This window comes from Pongo abelii, chromosome 20 (genome assembly GCF_028885655.2).
Source record: "Pongo abelii isolate AG06213 chromosome 20, NHGRI_mPonAbe1-v2.0_pri, whole genome shotgun sequence".
Lineage (NCBI taxonomy): Eukaryota > Metazoa > Chordata > Mammalia > Primates > Hominidae > Pongo > Pongo abelii.
Window position 1 is genome coordinate 48,956,874 of NC_072005.2, and position 19,971 is coordinate 48,976,844.

The 19,971-nt window shown below is 42.7% G+C and overlaps 1 long non-coding RNA gene across 1 annotated transcript in view; it reads left to right on the forward strand.

Annotated features, from left to right (window-relative positions):
• The first annotated feature begins 237 nt into the window (after window positions 1–237).
• The window catches only part of LOC112130129 (uncharacterized), a 105,964-nt gene continuing 86,230 nt past the window's right edge, over window positions 238–19,971 (forward strand). The window contains exons 1-4 of the long non-coding RNA XR_008516611.2: window positions 238–9,480; window positions 9,882–10,019; window positions 15,499–15,772; window positions 16,724–16,859. This is a non-coding gene — a long non-coding RNA (uncharacterized LOC112130129). The remainder of the gene's footprint in view (window positions 9,481–9,881; window positions 10,020–15,498; window positions 15,773–16,723; window positions 16,860–19,971) is intronic.

Genomic DNA, 19,971 nt, shown 5'->3' on the forward strand with positions numbered 1-19,971 from the left:
ACTCCTCTTCTTAGCTCCCTCTTTCTTTCTGGTCTGTTACACTCAACCTCTCCAGCATCCTAAGAAGTACGCACTCAAACCTACTTCCTCTCCTGCTGTGCTTCTTCTTCAAAAGTGCTTTGCTTCTCATCCTCCCTTTCTTTCCTTGCCCTCTTCCCTGCTTCCCTCTTCCAAGCACTTCTCAGCTACAAATGAGAAGGAAGCGATCTGATTAAACAGGCGATGAGCAGAGTCACGTTCTGAGGGGATTTGCATTTTTAAAAGGAGATTAATGACCACATCTGACAATGTCACCCTGGAATCTTATGCAGAATGACAGGGGAGTGGGGATGAGCTCCGTTCAGGGCAGGAAGCGAGAGTTTGGATCTGAAGTACTTTTCAGATGCTGAAGTCATAGGAGCTTGCAGTTTCTTCCTGGGTGGAGCCATAAACAAACATCTCTTCTGCTGAGTGGGGTCTGAGAAGATAGAGGGAACAGTGACCCAGGAGCTCTGGAATTATCTGGCTGTGTTACACTTGCAAGACTACACAAATTTAAGTGAAAAAAACATGCTTTTCGTCCACCTGTCTGACCTCTTAGCCTGCTCTCGTATTATTGTTCCCTCGAAGGCATCATTTTTTGAAAGAGAAGTGTAAACTCCCTCCATCTCATCCTCTTTGGAAGAAAGTTGAGATTCCTTTCTGAGCTCTTTCATCATCTGGAGTTTAAAAGCTTCCCCTCTTCTGTTAACTCTCTTTGAATCCCTCATGTCACACCAAACTCCAAAAGAGACAAATACTTTTGCATGACTCCCTGCAGGCTCTGCTTTGCCTTGTAGTGACAGCCCCATGTCTTGGCTTTCCTGATTGGAAAAACTTCTCAAGCTTTCTACATTCATGATCTCCTCTTCTTCAGTGCAACCTTCTCCAGTTTGTCTCTGATCTCCAATTGTCCCTACATTAATCCTGTCCAAACCACAGGTGACCCGCATATCATCTCAGCTTCTACTTCCCAGTCTCTCTCTCTTTTTCTTGTTTTTTGAGGCAGGGGTCTCACTCGGTTGCGCAGGTTGATCTCAAAGTGTTGGGCTCAAAAGATCCTCTGGCCTCATCTTCCTGAGTAGCTGGTAGGGGTATGAACCCTTCTGCTTGGTCTCCAGTCCTTTGCTTTTCTTTTTTGACGTATACAACATTTGGTGGTTGACGTCCATGTTCATGTAATTGTCTTCTCTGGCTTCTCAGGGCCACCATACTTTCCCTTCTCCCTCTTTTCATTTATTATCTTTTCATCTAGTAAGACCCATCTTCCCCTAAATATGTATATTTTCCTCAAAGCAAGGATTGGCTTACCTTCACAAACTGAGTCTCCAATGACAACATAAACTGAAATGCAATATAAATCATGGACAAATGTGAGCTCCTCTTCTACTTCCTGTTTCCTCTGCTGGTTCTTCTCACCAACGTCATGTATTGCTAAGTAAGCGAGTGATGTTAATTTAGAAATTGGACTGAGTCCATTAATTCATTCGGCAAGCTCCAAAGTCCTCACCTGAGATCTATCTACTCTCCAAATTACACTTGTTAGAAATACAGGAAGATCTTTTTCACAAGAGATAATTAGGGTGAATACATGTAAGTGTTGGTAAGAAGTACTAGAAACACTGGAATTTGTGAGATTTCATTGAAGAACCAACTTCCACCTAGCCCTTCACATTGTTCTCTTTGGGTAGTTTCTTGTCATTTCCTCCTTTTATTATCAATAGGGCTGCTGTGAACATGCACGTACAAGTTTCTGGGTGGACATATGTTTTCATTTTTTTGGGGGGGTAGACATCAAAGAGGTGAATTGCTGGGTTGTATGATGAATCTGTGTTCTAACTTTTCAGAAACTGGACTTCTACTGCTTCCTGATTTCAACTTCCACGCCATTTCTGTAGTGAGGCCCACTCCTTGGCCTTACAAGACCTGAATGAAGTTAGGTGCCCGGAGTCGTTCTGTCATCAAATCTGTTCTTTCCCTTGCTTGCCTGTGTAATAATTGGCAATCAGACCTTTACGTGAGCAATGGTTTCATATGTCTCCCTAACTATATTACAAGTTCCACGGGGACAGGGTTATGTCTACCTCCTTGACCTCTGTAACTGCCATGCCTGGCAGAGGGCTGTGAACACTGGTCACCCTCCGTAAACACTGGGGGACAAACACGGGAGTAAGTCGAGTTGGTTTTTTGCTTTTTTACTCCCACAACTCTTAGAATATGATTTGAGCTATTCCTTCAAGAAAGTCTTGGGGCAGGTGATCATTCATAGATGACATGAGGGAGTGCACAGCACATGAATTTGCAGGAAAATTCAAACCCCACGTTGAAATTTGATCCCCAATGTTGAAGATGGGGATTTACAGGGGGCGTTTGGTTCATGGGGGCAGATCCCTCATGAACGGCTTGGTGCTGCCCTCGTGGTAATGAGTGGGTTCTCTATTCAATCCTGCAAGAGCTGATTGTTAGAAAGAGCCTGACACCTTCCTCTCCTCTTTCTCTTGCTTCTTCTCTCACCATGTCTTCTGTGTACACAACAGCTCCTCTTCCCATTCCACCATGAGTGGAAGCTCCCTGAGGCCTCACCAGAAGCAGATGCTGGTGCAATGCTTCTTGTACAGCCTGCAGAACTGTGAGCCAAATAAACCTCTTTTCTTTATAAATTATCCAGCCTCACTCAGGTATTCCTTTATAGCAATGCAAAACTGACTAAGACAGGGTATCAGGAGACCTAGCTTTGCCTGAATCTGAGAACTTCATCAGGACTCTTGGAACAATTTAGCCCACAGGTCCAAGGCTGATTTTTGTCACAGTGAAGTTCAGGTAGTAAGAATTCTAACTGGTGGCTGTTGAGGGTGGTGGTGGGGATGGGTCATATGGAGAATTAGCAGTGGGAGACTAGAAATTAAAGTGGAGAAAGGGAAGAATTAAAAGTCAAAAACAGTGTGAGAGAGGAAAGCGATGGATATAACACCTCGGATATTTATCCTTGAGAGGCCTTAAAAATTCTACTTAATAATAATCAGATGCTATTCTGTAAGAACTTTGAGACTAGGCATGTGATGACTTTTAGGAATCTGCACTGTGGCTGAAAATGCATGCAAATGTAGCTGACTCAGATCCAGTCTTAACTGGCTCATAACTTGCTTCATAAACGTGACTGTATGTTAGCAAGGAAATGAGAGAGAATAACAGCACATCACATAGGCATGAAAAGTATTTGCAAAGCAGCAGTTCTCTAAAATGACATTTTGCAGTGTTTTCCAGAAGTAGATTCAGAAAACTGAAGACCAAAGTAATGAGAGAGCCGTCTCATGCCTCAATGAGCAGAAGGATACCAAAGGCTTAGAATTTCCCCAAGTAGTAGGCACCTCAAACTTATTTAAGGAAAATACTCTTCTTGATGAAACAGATACTGCAGTTGAAGCAGGAATGTGTTTGGTGTGCTGCCTGAAATAGCATGGGTAGATGTTCAAACATGTTAGGACTCACTGGCCCTAGGAAAGACCCGCAAGTATCTGGTCTACACCAGGAAAGTGACGATGAAACACCAAACACCTTTTCTCCTCTAATTACCAAGAAAAGTATTTATTTCCCAATGGTTGAAGACAATAATGTTGGGAATGATGAAGTTTTCTGGAGTGTGAAGTGGATATGTCTTATAAGTTTAATTCACTGCTTCATAAGTGGATAATCGAATTGTGCCTCAATTTCCTCAGGCTTGGGGATATTAAGAGTACCCTCAGTCACCACAAGATGGGTACCAATGTAAGAAAGAGTATAGCAAAAGCCCAGGGGTGGAAGTTCTTAAAGTGCTTAGTGTGGGATTAGAATGACAAGTGGTAGATGACCTACTTGTGCAGAAATTTAGAGTTATTGTGTGATTTTCAAATGCTTATCGGTGCTTTCCATATGCTGTCCAGACTGGGGCTGCTGCAGCTAGAAAGGGAAGAAGGTTTCCATATTTCGTGAGACAGAGTCACATCCTCTCACCAATACACTCACCTGCTGACTAACCAGTGTATTTCTGGGAATTGCAAATGCATGAAATGGCACCCATTGTAGACTAGTCATGGCAGTGTTGGCGATTGCCACAGACCGGGAAAGACCCTGACGTTTATCCACGGGGAACTGGGTCATGAGCCATGATCCACATCACGGATACTGTGCAGTTGTGGCAAAGAAGGAGGTATTCTTCCATCTGTGCACTTGGAAAGGCTTCCAAGATACACTGCACGTGAGAAAAACAAGAAGCAGAACAATGCACAGTGTGCTACCTCTTACATTACAAAAGAGGAAATGTAAAATTAATTTACAAATGGCCAATAAGCACATGAAAATATGCTCGACATCACTAATCATTAGGGAAATAAAAATCACAACTACAGTGAGATACCACCTTACATCCATTACGATGGTTGTTCTCCAAAAAAAAAAAGAAAGAAAGAAAAACAGAAAAGAACAAGTTTTGGCGAGGAGGAATTGGAATGCTTGTGTAGTGATTGTGGGTATGTAATATGGCGCAACCACTGTGGTCGTTTCTCAAAAAATTAATCATAGACTTACCACAAGATGCAGCAATTCGGCTTCTGGTGTATTCCAAAAAGTACGGAAAGCAGGGGCCCCAGCAGATAGTTGCATGTCTTTGTTCATAGCAGCATTATTCACAATAGCTAAAAGTTGGAAACAAGCCCAGTGTCCATCCATCCATGAATGAATAAACAAAACGTGGTCTATACGTACAAATGAATGGGATTCAGCCATAACAAGCAGGGTGGTTCTGATGCATGCTTCAATATGAATAAGCCTTGAGTTCTTTCTGCTAAGTGAAATAATCAGACTCAAAAAGACAAATATTGCATGATTCCACTTAGCAGAGGTGCCTAACATCCTGAAATGCATAGACAGAAAATGAAAAGATGGTTTTCAGCAGCTGGAGGGAGGGGGTAAGAGGAGTTGGTGTTTAATGGGTACAGAATTCCAGTTGGGGAATATGAAAAAGTTCTGGCTGGGGATGTACAGTGGTGGTGGTTGAACAACAACCTAAATGTACTTCCTGCCACTGGACGTACACTTGAAAGTGGTTAAAATTGGCTGGGTGAGGTGGCTCACATCTAATCCCAGCATCTGGGAGGTCGAGGCGGGCATATCACGAGGTCAGGAGATGGAGACCATCCTGGCTAACATGATGAAATCCCCTCTCTAATAAAAATACAAAAAATTAGCCAGACATGATGGCAAGCACCTGTAGTCCCAGCTACTCAGGAGGCTGAAGCAGGAGAAGCAGTTGAACCCGGGAGGTGAAGGTTGCAGTGAGCTGAGATCATGCCATTGCATTCCAGCCTGGCTGACAGAACAAGACCCCTTCTCAAAAAAAAAAAAAAAAAAAAAAGAAAAAAGTGGTTAAAATGGTGAATTCCATGTTATATGTCTTTTACCACAATTTACAATAATTCCTATTGTTTTGCATAAAACAGCTGTGGAAAGCTTTGCAGGACATGAACAGCACAGCTGGCCACTGGGGCTGGCATGGGGCTGGGACCTGGGTGCATAGGGAACAGGGATGAGACACAGGCTTTTCATGCCTGCACACATATACAGATACAAGTTGCAAATTTCTGAGTCATTTAAATACAACACCTATTCAAAAAATCAAACAGAAAAAGGAAATGTAATGGAGCTGAAGGATGAGGGTAGGTGGCGTGGCTGCTCAGGAGGACTGTGGAGGCCACATCACCCAACCTTCGTTGCCTCTCTTAGCAGCTGGAGGGCAACCCGGGGACTTCAGGGCTCTGGAAAGAGGAGCAGGAGAGGGCCATGGCCGGAGGACGCCTGAAAAAGATCATCTCTGCCACAGAGAAGAAGCTGGCTCGGATGCTGGTGGCCTCCGTGGAGATGGGGAGACCCGGGGAGACAACTGTATTCATTCAAGGAGGAATGGGTGGTGGTGGAAACTCAGGTGGAGGCCACAGGGTGCAGAAGACAGGACACAGCAGAGAGAGATGTAGGACATGGAAGGGATTGAAAGGACTGGCCACCGGACGTAAAGGGGCAAGGAAAGTGGAAGCATGAGGACATCTGCTGCGCATCTGACTGAGGGGTCGCATGCCCAGGGTGCCCTTCCCTAAGGGAGAACCCAGGACAGGAGGAGATTCAGAGAAAACCGCCCAGCTCACTCCAGCAAGAAGCAGAAAAGGGACTGGTTAAAGGACAGGGTAGGAAGGTCACCAAGCTCCAAGGGCCCTCATGAATCCGGCTTGGAGGCCACAGGGCCTAGGGCAAGGACCAAACCACAGGCACAGGACAGCTCCGGTCAAGATCTTCTGGCTACTGCAGGAGGCAGAAACCACACCCTGCACCCTGCACTGCTGAGGCTGGCCCTGGAGTCTAGAAGTTTCTGCACCAGAAGCTTCTGTCCCCCATCCCCACTCAAAAAATTAAAACAAAAACAAAAAGCAAATCGGTGCCATGCACCCTCTGCTTCCTGGTGCTGTTCAGGATCCTGAGTCTTTCACAGGAGCAACTGATGGGGAAAGCCTGGACCCGTGTCGGTGTCCCTCCTGCAAGGAGTGCTGGGAAAGTGAACTTTCCACCTTCCTCCTTGGGAAGGCAGAACATTCCCCATGTGTACTGGTGGCATTTAAAAACTGCAGGGCAGCCAGAGAACATGGACCGTGTTCCACCAGGAGAGTTCGTAGCGGGATGTCCCGGTGCTGACGCCTATCCTAAGGTGGGTATTTGGGCTAAGGAACTGAGAAGCCGGTTTCTGCCTAGAGTTAGAGATCCGAGAGGCATCAGCTCATGGAAGGGAGGGAAGCTATGATGCCTCAAGGGTGGGAGATCAGATGAACCAGGAGAGGCAGGGCCCAGGAAGAACCCCGGGGAGCAGCCTCCTTTAAAGCCTGGGGGAAGTAGCTTCAGAGGAGGTGGGGTCACTTGGGTGGGGTTTGCTGGAAAAATATAATTAAGAAACAAATTTCTGCTCAGCCCAGAAACCCCCCTCACATCCGTAGAAGTAAAAGAAACCTGTATTATGATTGAGCAAGCATTAAGGCAAAATGTGATGCAATCTGCTAAGAGATGACAAAGACAGAAAGAAATCCCACCTTTGTATCCAGCCAAGCAGGTGCAACCCATCACACACATGGTCTCCAGACAGATGGTGACTAGTTCCCAGTTGAGAGGACTCAACGGCACCATTTGTCCCATATAGTTCATCCTAAATTCACCCAGTAACTGTGTTGATTCTCTGTGTGGTTAATTGGCTTTATCCACAGGAAAAACAAACCTCTCTTATCTATGACAGGAGGTAGTTTTGCAACTGGGAGTGAGATGCCCGCAGAACTGAGGTTCCTTCCTTCTCACAGAAACTGGAAGACAGGGGAGCTTTCTGCCCAGATGCCTGCCTTTCAAAGAGAGGGCTCCTATGGCCTTGAGGAGGACAGTTCTGGGTTGTGAGGCAGGCAAGATGCTTATGTATAGTTTAGAAAACTTTATGTACATCTTCAAGGGACAGAGAAAGAATTTTCAATTACACCTCTTCTAAAAATAAATGTTTTCAAAGTCCAGCCTAGGCAACATAGCAAGATCCTATCTCCACACACACAATAATAATAATAAATTTGCTGGACATGGTGGGGTGTGCGTGTAGTCCCAGCTACTCAGGAGGCTAAGGAGGGATTATCACCTGAGCCCAGCAGTTTAAGGCTGCAGTAAGCTTGGATGGCACCACTGCACTCCAGCCTGGGTGACAGAGGGAGATTCTGTCAATGAATGAATGAATGAATAAATGAATGAATAGAAAATGCTCTGAGTGAAAAGAAGAGAGTCTCTATCTTTTTTCAACAGGCTAAACAAAATTTTTAAGAATGTATATTTGCCTCACAGAGATTATTCCAGGAAAAGAAGTGGCACTCAGTGTCAAAGGACGCAAAACTAACCTGTGAGTTCCTGGCAGGTTTAGCAATAAAGGAGGATGTTGCTGATCTCAGTACAAGCAATGCTAGAGAAAGGGGAAGATGGAAGTGGACAAGGAAGAGTGAGTGGAAGGTGACAAATGGAAGCAAAGAAACGTATCCAGTCCATTGAAGATGCTTGACCGAGAAGAAAGAGGCGGTGGAGGGAATGGAAGCCCGAAGAAGTCATTTGTTGCAATAAGAGACCTCATAGCATGTGTAGGGTGCGAGGCAGAGCCCATGCAGAGGAGCTGTGGAAGGCTGGCAGGGTGCAGGTGGCCCCACTCTCCATCACCCTGAGGAGTATGTGGTCAGAGTTAAAGCTCAGTCTGTTTCTGGGATCAGGTAAGAGGTGAGCGTCCGGAGAAGAGAGGCGGATCTTCAGATCCTGCAGACCTCCGCCGCGCCCTCTGTCCCTCTTGATTGCTTTTTCTCCATCTCCATTGTCTGGCTCACATTCCTGTCACGTTTTCATTTCTCCCTATCTCTCTTTTCTCTTTTCTCCTCTCTTTTTCTTAACCCTTGTACCATTGGAATTCCCACTAATAGAATTTAAACAGCTTTTCAAGTTGGTTTTTTGTTCCCAGAATTTGACTTCAGACTCTCCATGAATAATGTGGAAATCAAACGAGTATAAACTGGTTCATGTCTCTGCAAATAAACAAATAAAATCTACATTCCAAGGCTTTCTTCTTCCAGAGAAGCCCACATTTGATTTTTTTTTTTAATTACTGTCACTTGCAATAGATTTTTAAATCTTGTAACCTGGTTACACATGTACCTTGGGGCAAAAGCCTTACTTCCTGCAAGAGGAAACCAGGCTTGACTAGCCTCATGCTGGCTTTGAAGAAGTAAAATCAGGGACTGATCAAATTGCATAGGGTAAATATCAAAGGTTGAAAGTCAACAATAGGTGGTAGAGGGAATACCCCAAATTATAAAAAACAAACTGTTTAAGCCACAATAGAATTATCATAGAAATAAACCACGGTGCTTCCTGCTAAAATATTCTACTTAGAATTGTAAAATATTCTTCTCAATAACTCCTGGAAGAGCCTATTAAGAAATTAATGAGGCTAAGCACGGTGGCTCACACCTCTAATTCCAGCACTTTGGGAGGCAAAGACGGGCAGATTACTTGAGGTTAGGAGTTTGAGACCAGCCTGGCCAACAGGGTGAAACCCCATCTCTACTAAAAATACAAAAATTACCCAGGCATGGTGGCAGCAGCCTGTAATCCCAACTTCTCGGGAGGCTGAGGCAAGAGAATCGCTTGAACCCAGGAGGCGGAGGTTGCTGTGAGTCAAGATGGCACCACTGCACTCCATCCTGGATGACAGAGTTAAACTCCATCTCAACCAAGAAAAAAAAAAAGAAGAAGAAATTAACGAATGTAAGAGCATCTATGTTGCAAATGCAGTGTATTATTTTATGCAGGCTTTCACAAGCTCCAAAAGATTCACCGTGCAGAACTGGAGGTTCTAGAGAAAGACCACGTCTCCTCCTGCAGGTAACTCTTCATTCAGGAAGCAGCTCTTGGCTTATCCTTTGGCTTAGTGGAATTCGAATACCTCACCATAGGACACCAAGGGCTTTGGGACCTGAATGGCACATCATGCCCTGGTGACATCTGAGTTATGTTGGGCATGCACAGCAGACTCCAGCATCCCAAGGAGAGCTGTGTATGGGGTCAGGCTCAAGCAGGTCCCAGGGCAGCAGTGACCCAATGGGTGACTCAGACTCCCATGGCACCTGCTCCTTCTGTTTCTCCCTCCGCCATATATATGAGCTCATGGGAAATGCTGTGACGTCTTACAGAGGAGGAAAGTGCATGGACTTCCAGCTTCTAGAAGTGTGATACAATAAACTCCTGTTGCTTACCTACTCCTCTGCATTATTTTGTCATGGCAGCCCTAGCAAATTACTACAGGGACTGTGGGGGTTAAGATGACACCAAACATCAAATGCCACTCCCTGTTCCAACACTGAGACCATTCCACAGCCTTTGAATGACAAGACAGGCCTTCAACCTCAAGACTACCTGGTTAGGTAAGAAGTACCTTAGTCACAACACTTCTGAACTTTCTTGCCTACCTGCAGGGCAGGAATTTTTACCATTTTCAAATGAGAACACTGAAGCTCAGAGAAATTAACCTATTTCCTGATGGATAAGAGGTGATATATTTTAGTCCTCAGACCAACTCTGAAGTAGCAAGGTTGTAGTCTCAAGAGTCAAACTTGGCTGGGCATGATGGTTCAAGCCTGTAATCCCAGCCCTTTGGGAGGCCGAGGTGGGTGGATCACCTGAGGTCAGGAGTTCGAGAGCAGCCTGGCCAACATGGTGAAACACTTTCTCTACTAAAAATACAAAAATTAGCCGGACCTGGTGGCATGTGCCTGTAATCCCAGCTACTGGGGAGGCTGAGGCAGGAGAATCACTTGAACCCAGGAGGCAGAAGTTGCAGCGAGCTGAGATTGTGCCATTGCACTCCAGACTGGGGGAGAAGAGTGAGACTTCTTCTCAAAAAAAAAAAAAAAGAATCAACCTTGAGCCAGGCACGGTGGCTCATTCCTGTAATCTCAGCACTTTGGGAAGCCGATGAAGTCAGGAGTTCGAGACGAGTCTGGGCAACATGCTAATACCTTGTCTCTACCAAAAATAAAAAATTCGCTGGGTATGGTGGCTCATGCCTGTAATCCCAGGTATTTGGGAGGCTGAGGCACAAGGCCTCAGCATGAACTCAGGAGGTGGAGATAGCAGTGAGCCAAGATTGAGCCATTGCACTCCAGTCTGGAGTGCAAAAAAAAAAAATCCATCTCAAAAAACAACACAAAAAGAATAAATATGGGGCCTCATGACTGTATATTACTGGGCTTCTGACCTAGACTGAAAGATCAGGGAAGACTTTCCTGAAGAGAAAGTGAGCTATCATGGGCCCACTGTACTCCAGCCTGGGCAATGTAATGAGGCTCTGTCTCAAGAAAAACATGCAGGATAAAACCACAATAAGATACCACTACAGAACGATTAGAATGGCTAAGATTAAAAAGAGTGACCACACCAAGTGTTGGCAAGGATGTGGAGGCACTGGAACGCTCACACAGCTGGTGGGAATGTAAAATGGTACAACCACTATGGAAAGCAGTCTGGCAGCTTCTAAAAATTTCAGCATACACCCACCATGTAACTTGGCAATTCCATTGCATTCCCACATTATTTTTATTTAAAAGAAAATCAAATGGAATGATCTTTAAAGCATTTTTTCCTGACAAATAGATGAAGTGTGGGTAGCAGCCCAATCCTCCCCAGTCAGTCTTCACAGGGCATACGTGGCCTCGTGGCCCACAGGAAATATGGGTCTCTCCACAATTGCTAAGTCCACTGACTCCATCAATCCTAAGATGTTAGTTCCACAGCACTGACAGCATTGGGCTTTGTCTATTTCTTTCTTTCTTTGTGTTTTTTGAGAGGGGGTCTTGCTCTGTCAATCAGGCTGAAGTGCAACGATGCAATGTTGGTTGTAATAGCTCCCATTTCATTTCTAATTGATATTATTTGGCTCTTCTCTCTTCTTTTCTTGGTTAATCTTGCCAATGGTCTATCAATTTTATTTATTTTTCCCAAAACTCAGCTTTACATTTTATTTATATTTTGTATTATTTTGTTTCAATTTCATTTAGTTCTACTCTGATCTTGGTTATTTTCTTTCTTCTGCTGGGTTTGGGTTTGGTGTGTTCTTGTTTCTTGAGTTTCTAGAAATGTAAGCTTAGATTGTCTATTTGTGCTCTTTCAGTCTTTCTGATGTAGGCATTTAAGACTATAAACTTTTAGCACGCTCTTTGCTGTATTCCAGATGTTTTGATAGGATGCATCACTATTGTTCAGTTCAAAGAATTTTTAAATTTCCATCTTCATTTCATATTTGACCCAATGATCATTCAGGAGCAAGTTATTTAATTTCCATATGTTTGCATGGTTTTGAACGTTCCTTTTGGAGTTGATTTCCAGTTTTATTCTACCGTTGTCTGAGAGAGTACTTCATATAACTTTAATTTTCTTAAATTTATTGAGACTTGTTTTGTGGCCTATCATATGGCCTCTCTTGAAGAAAGTTCCATGTGCTGATGAATAGAATGTATATTTTGTGTTTGTTGGGTAGAATATTCTCTAAATATCTCTTAAGTCTATTTGCTCTAGGGCATAGTTTAAATCCATTGTTTCTTCTTTGACTTTCTATCTTGATGACCTGTCTAGTGCTGACAGTGGAGTACTGAAGTCCCTCACAATTATTGTGTTACTGTCTATCTCATTTCTTTGGTCTAGTAGTAATAGCTATATAAATTTGGGAGCTCCAGTGTTAGGTGCATATGTATTTAGGATTGTGATATTTTCCTGTTGGAGAAGTCCTTTTATTATTATATAATGTCCCTCTTTGTCTTTTTTAACTGCTGTTGCTTTAAAGTTAGTTTTTTTGATATAAGAATAGTTACTCCCACTCACTTTTGTGGCCATTTGCATGGGGTGTCTTTTTCTACCCTTTTACCTTAAGTTTATGTGACACTGTATGGTTAGGGGAGTCTCTTGAGGGCAGCAAATACTTGCTTGGTGAATTATTATCAATTCTGCAATTCTGTATCTGTTAAGTGGAGCATTTAGACCACTTACATTCAGTGTTATTATTGAGATGTGAGGTACTGTTCCATTCATCCTGCTATTTGTTGCCTGAATACCTTGGTTTTATTTATTTATTTATTGCATTTTTGTTTTATAGGTCCTGTGAGATTCATGCTCAAAGAGATTCTGTTTTGATGTGTTTCCAGGATTTGTTTCAAGATTTGGAGCTCTTTTAGCAGTTATTGTAGTGCTGGCTTGGTAGTGGCAAATTCTCTCAGCATTTGTTTGTCTGAAAAACACTGTTGTCTTTCTTTTATTTATGAACTTTAGTTTTGCTGGATACAAAATTCTTGGGTGTTAATTTTTTTTTTTTTCTGAGATGGAGTATTGCTCTGTCACCCAGGCTGGAGTGCAGTGGCACTATCTTGGCTCACTACAACCTCCACCTCCTGGATTCACACCATTCTCCTGCCTCAGCCTCCCAAGTAGCTGGGATGACAGGTGCCTGCCACCAGGCCCGGCTAATTGTTCTTGTATTTTTAGTAGAGATGGGGTTTCACCATGTTAGCCAGGATGGTCCCAATCTCCTGACCTTGTGGTCTGCCCACCACAGCCTCCCAAAGTGCTGGGACTAGAGGGGTGAGCTACCGTGCCCAGCCTGATAATTTTTTTTAAAGAGGCTGCAGATGGGTATGCATGCTCATTTGAGGTGTTCTTCTCTTATTGAAGATTACTAAAATCCCATGTGTTGAAAAGCATTTGGGATTATTTACTTAATTGATGAGTACTCATTTGTTTTTACATTAATTTGATACCATATATAAACAGTATATAAACATAGGTATGGACATATACATATGTGATATGTGATACAACATAGAACATACACAAGTGCACATAAAGATAGAGGGAGATGGAACTACTTCAGATTTCTGATTTTAAAATTTTATACATGAACACATAAAACTGTTAAAAAAACAACAGATGGATTTAAATTGTGCTTTTGTAAGAAGAAAAAGTTAACATTTATCTGAGGGAGCCCTTGGTGAGTTTTAGAGAAAGTAGGCAGTCAATTTACAACTCAAAGCACACACACACACACACACACACACAGAGAAGGAATTTGGGTGTGTTCAAGGAAGATTAAAAGTAGATGCCAAGGTAACACAAAAATGATAGAAATTTATAACAGGATTTTATAAGGAGACCAGTTTTATTTACATACATAGCTTTTATTTTGGTCTCTGTTTTCCAGCTGTACTCCAGGAAACACACTACACAGGCTCCCTTCTTAAGTGCCGGTGGGCCACTGCACTTGCAGACAGCCCACTTTAAGGGAAGAATCAAGGAAGAAGAGATGCAGACCCCAGAATTATGCCAACAGAGAAAAGATTAAGTGAAAGCTCAAACCACACATTTGAAATCTCATCACATGTTTGGCCGTGCTTTAAGTGTCCTTTACTTTCTTTAATTTCTGCTCTAAAGCTTTTAAATAAACTTTCACTCTTGCTCTAAAATTTGCCTCAGTCTCTTCTTCTGTCTTATGACACTTAGTTGAATTCTTTCTTCCGAAGAAGCAAGAATTGAGGCTGCTGCAGACTTGTAGAGATTTGCTGCCATTAATATACTTTAGTGCCATTCTACCTGATAGAATATGTATATATTCTTATATTTGTACATATACATAAAATTTAGGTATTCATAGAGGCATTGAATCTACATTCTTGCTGCACTTTGTGTAAACAATCCAGGTATGAGACTAAGACTTATTTTGGAAATACATTGGTCCCATATGATTTCTATTTCATAAAAATGGGAGACAAGAGGTGGAAAATTATTTTTCAGAAGAATACAATAGAACAACGGTTATTAAATTTTACGTTTGTTCATTTTTTTTTTAATTTTGTTAATTGCCTACAATTTGGACTGAATCCTAAATTTTTTCCTGGTTACAAATTTCAAAACTAACCGTTTCAGAATTTTCTTCCATTTTTCTTCCATTTTGGTATATTATAAGTTAAAACTGTGCTTTTTAAATTTTTATCTTTTTTTATTACACTTTTAAGTTCTCAGATACATGTGCAGAACCTGCAGGTTTGTTACATAGGTATACATGTGCCATGGTGCTTTGCTGCAGCAATTAACCCATCATCTACATTAGGTATTTATCCTAATGCTATCCCTCCACTAATCTCCCACCCCTCAACAGGCCCCAGTGTGGGATGTTCCCCTCCCTGAGTCCATGTGTTCTCATTGCTCAACTCCCAATTTTAAGTGAGAACATGCAGTGTTTGGTTTTCTGTTCCTGTGTTAGTTTGCTGAGAATGGTGGTTTCCAGCTTCATCCATGTCCCTGCAAAGTATATGAACTCATCCTTTTTTATGGCTGCATTGAATTCCATGGTGTATATGTACCACATTTTCTTTATCCAGTCTATCATTGATAGGCATTTGGTTTGGTTTCAAGTCTTTGCTATTGTGAATAGTGCTGCAATAAACATATGTGTGTGTGTGCCTTTATAGTAGAATGACCTATAATCCTTTGGGTATATACCTGGTAATGGGATTACTGGGTCAAATGGTATTTCTTGTTCTAGATCCTTGAGGAATCGCCACACTGTCTTTCACAATGGTTGAACTAATTTACACTCCCACCAACAGTGTAAAAGCATTCCTATTTCTCCACATCCTCTCCAGCTTCTGTTATTTCCTGACCTTTAATGATCACCATTCTAACTGGCATGAGATGGTATCTCATTGTGGTTTTGATTTTCATTTCTATAATGACCAGTGATGATGAGCTTTTTTTCATATGTTTGTTGGTCACATAAATGTCTTATTTTGAGAAGTATCTGTTCATGTGCTTCGCCAACTTTTTGATGGGCTTTTTTTTTTTCTTGTAAATTTTTTGAAGTCTCTTGTAGATTCTGGATATTAGCCTTCTGTCAGATGGATAGACTAAAGCTTGGAAGCTGAAACTCGATGACTTATGTAAACTTCTGGAGAAATCATAGCAACTTATATATAAACAACCTTTGTGCCTGCTGATGTGTGGACTACACAAAAGGTACACATGAACACTGGATTCAGACTGCAATTCAGAGAAATTTGTCAGATTCCCACTGCAATTGGAAGATGCTTCAGAAACTCTGGAAAACCTAGTCTATAGACTGCTCAGGACATTACAGGTGAGCCAACACACAACTGAAAGGGATAGAGAGGTGTTTGCCAAGCGAATTGCTCTAATTGTAGCAGCAGTTCTGTGACTTTAATAAGGTTCCAAGATTATACTGTCCCTTTGTTGCTGTGACTTCCCTTTGCCCTTTTCTGATTTGTCTTTATCTCCTTTTCCATGGGACATGACTTCTTAAGAATGAGACTTCCTAGTGATGTAGGATCAGATGAAACATACAGTCACAAAGTCATGTCTTCTGCAATGCTTTCTCTGAAAGCTTTTGGAGAATTGAGGGGCCAGGTGTGCTGGCACAGGCCTGTAATAACAGCACCTTGAGAGTCCAAGGCAGGAGGATCACTTGAAACAAGGAGTTTAAGACCAGCCTGAGCAACAAAGGGAGACCGTGTCTCTACAAAACATAAAATAAATCAAATTAGCCAGGTGCAGTAGTGCATGCCTACAGTCTCAGATATTTGGGAGGCTAAGGTGGGAGGACCGCTTAAGCCCAGGAGTTCAAGGCTGTAGTGAGTACACTCCAGTCTGGATGACAGAGCAAGGTTGTGTCCCTTAAAGAAAAAAAAAAGAAAAGTAAAAGAACGGGGTAAACAGGAAAGCCAAAGATCTCGGGCATCTCCAGATGATTGCCTGAACATATTGTTTTTTCTTGGCTTCAAAACCTTTCAAGATATATATTTCTTTGGAAAAGAAAGACATGCCAATTGTAACTTTAAGTGAGTAATCAAAATCTAGCTACTAAACTGAAGTGTTTTAACTCTCATTCTGATAATATTTATTTTCTGAGGCACGGAAGAAAGAGAAGATTTGATCAATTGTTTTTCTGCCCAGTCCACCTCTTACTACCTGCCTTCTCCCCTTTAAGCAAATGTATAAATACTAAGCCTCCTGAAACCTCTTCAGAGAAAACAGAAGCCACAGAGATTTTTTGCATCTCATGTTTTCCCAGGGTGCACCGTCAAGCTCTGGCTCAATAAAACTCAATTGGTCAAGACCCTTGCCTCAGTCAGTCATTCTGGATAACCACCATGAGTCCTGCAAAGCCCTTCAGTAACCTTTTGCCTGCCTACGTGATGTGTACCCAGGTGAGTCAGGTCTTCGTGAGTCAAACACTCGTCTTCCTTTTCTGTCTTTCCCAACCCTACCACTCAGTGCTGTGTGCTCTGATCTGACCCCAGCTCCCAGGTTGTTTGTATTGGTCTAAGAAAGCAAGACCAGGAGGTGCAGGTTGAGAAGGAAGTAAGAGGCCAACAGCCATGGAAAGTGGCAGGTGGGGCTGTCATTGCTCAAAGCCACATACCCTGGGTGCCTTTTGTGAATTTTTCTGGATTGGGAATCTTTTCCCTGTGTGTCTATCTAGAAACTCACCCTCCTCCTACTTTCCTCTCATTACGCTTTCTGTTTCTAGTGCACTCGTTTATGGCCAGAGAATGGCCATGCAAATAGTTGACAATAGAATAAAAAATGACTGTTTTGTGAGACTTGGAACCTGGCCTTTCTTTTTTCAAAAGAGAATGAGGTTTCTAAAGGCTAGCTTTTATGCAGGGCTGTGCAGATGTGAGTGTAATTTTAGGGAACAGGTGCATAAGTGAAGGGTGAGACAGAAAACAAAATGCTGGCTGTTTGACAAACCCTGAAAATGATTTTTGAAGATGGATGTCATTCAGGAGACCTTGTAAATCTTAGAGTGTCCTCTTACCAGACGAAGTGGAGGATGAGGTTGAATTATGGAGTTAGGTGACAGTGGGTACATACTTCTCTGTCTCAGTTTTTTTTTTTAATCTGTAAAAATGGGGATTGTGGCACTTGGGATTTTTTGGTGAGGAATGTAGTTACTTGGAAAGCTCTTAGGATAGTGTCTGGTGCATAGTGAGTGCTGCATCAATGTGAGCTATTATATTTATGGGACTAGACAAAGATTCCACCCTGGCCGTCCAGAGTGGGGAGGTATTTTCTGGTCAGGGTCCAGGCGGGCCAGCTGGAGATGAAGCTGATTAGTGGGGAAGCTTAACTTCCAGGAGTGGAAGAATTTAGGAGGAGTAAACAGAATGCACAACATTCTGTAAACATTCCTTTACCCAACAGTAGGAATACTCAGAGTGGGTGTGTCTTCCGTGGCAATCATTATCTCCTGGGAATCTAAGAATGTGTCCTAGAGTCAAATGGCTTTGATGTAAGCCAAACCCAGAAATGGGCTTCAGGGCTGCCTTGCACATAGCATTCATTCATCTTGAAAAAGGAAAGCATTTATCTTGCTAAAGGAATCCCCTCTTCTGGCCCAGGCCATTACTTTTGTTTTTGTATTATCCTAATTTTTAAGGTGTAAGGGGAAAGACTGAAGAATAAAATAATGAAGTACATGTATGAAATAACAGGGTAGAAATGAGACTGGAATGTGTAAGTTAAGATAAACTGTGTATAAATTTTGTGTGAACAGGAAAAGGATTTCTTGTTGCAAACAGACCTCTCCATATAAATAATACCCACTGCCTTGAGTGGATAGCAGACCTCATCACAAGAACATTCCAGCAGAGTCATGACAGAATGGGTAGTGTGGCTTCTTTAATTGGCAGGTTAGACTGAGTAAGTTACTGAAGAGAAAAGGAGTCGAAGGAGAAGATGGGTGAGGGCAAGAAAAATGGGAAGGCGAAAAGAAAGGACTGAAAGGAATGTTTACCAAGGGCTCATCAGGTACCAGGCTCTGTGACTAATGTCTTACACATGTTAATTTACTCTTCCACTGTCATTTTCTGATGCAGTAAGAGTCAGCCTTATAGTGCAGATGAGGAAAGAGGCTGAGGGAGGTCAAATGAGTGGCCCAGGGTCATCCAGCCACTTCATAGCAGAGCTAGTATGTTTCACTGTGGTTTGTGCAGACAGAAAAGTGAGACATGGAAGGAACGCAAAACATTTTTGTTGTGGGTGATGTTTATGAAAGTGACCTGTATGAAGCAGAATAATGGCCTCTTAAAAATGTCCACATCTGGGCCGGGCCCAGGGGCTCACACCTCTAATCCCAGCACTTTGGGAGGCTGATACGGGTGGATCATGAGGTCAGGAGTTCGAGAAGCCTGGCCAACATTGTGAGACCCCTTTTCTACTAAAAATGCAAAAATTAGCTGGCCGTTGTGGTGCATGACTATAATACCAGCTGCTTGGGAGGCTGAGGCAGGAGAATCATTTGAACCTGGGAGGCGGAGATTGCAGTGAGACCAGATTGTGCCACTGCACTCCAGCTGGGGCAACATGAGTGAAACTCTGTATCAAAATAAAAAAATAAATCCACATCCTAATTCTTGGAACACATGCATTTACTTTTCTTGGCAAAAACACTGTTCAAAGGTGATGAAGTTGAGTATCTTGAGATGGAAAGTTATTCTGGCTTAGCTGGGTCGCTCCCAGTGTCATCGTAAGGGTCCTTGTAAGTGAAAGAGAAAGGCAGGAGGGTCAGGGTGAGGATGATGCAGACTGAGATACCCCACTGGCAATTGCTTGCTGTGAACATGTGTGATAAGACAAAATTACAACTAATTTAGTTATAGATGTAATTGGCTTTTATTTGTGATTTATGATTTGGGGCAGCTCTCCCTCTACAGATGCTTCAGCATCCCAAGTAGCTGGGACTATATTGCGGGATCTGGCCAGCAACCTGCAGTGCAACGGGGCTCTTTCTTTGTTCCCAGGCAGATCGGCAGGTTGAGAAATAAAAGACACACACAATATAGTGAAAGCTGGGTCCAGAGGGGTCACCGCCTTCTGGTCCTGAGATGCTGCCAATGCACTGGATATACCAGCATTTATTATTAAGTTTAGTGAGAGTGGGGTTAGGTTAGTGAGGGATTTAGGGTCATTTATAGGCTCTCCACAAGGGTTGCATTCCATTCCCAGAGATATGGACATCTTCTTTTCTGGGATAGGAATCTTGGTAATGTGAAACCTCCCTGACTGCATGTGCATTCATAGGCTTTCTTCAGGAGGAAGCACATCACGTGCTGTTGACTCATTCTGGCAGTCCAACCTGGCGTTTGTGTTTACACAATCCTGCATGCAATTTTGTATTTACAATAATCAGGAGCATTTCATCTTTTATTCCATAGCAATAGTTTTAGGGGGTCTCCCTACATCTTCCCCTTTTTTCTGATTTAAATGAACCATAGCAATCATAGCTTGGCACTGGTCATGATTGGATTGAAGAAT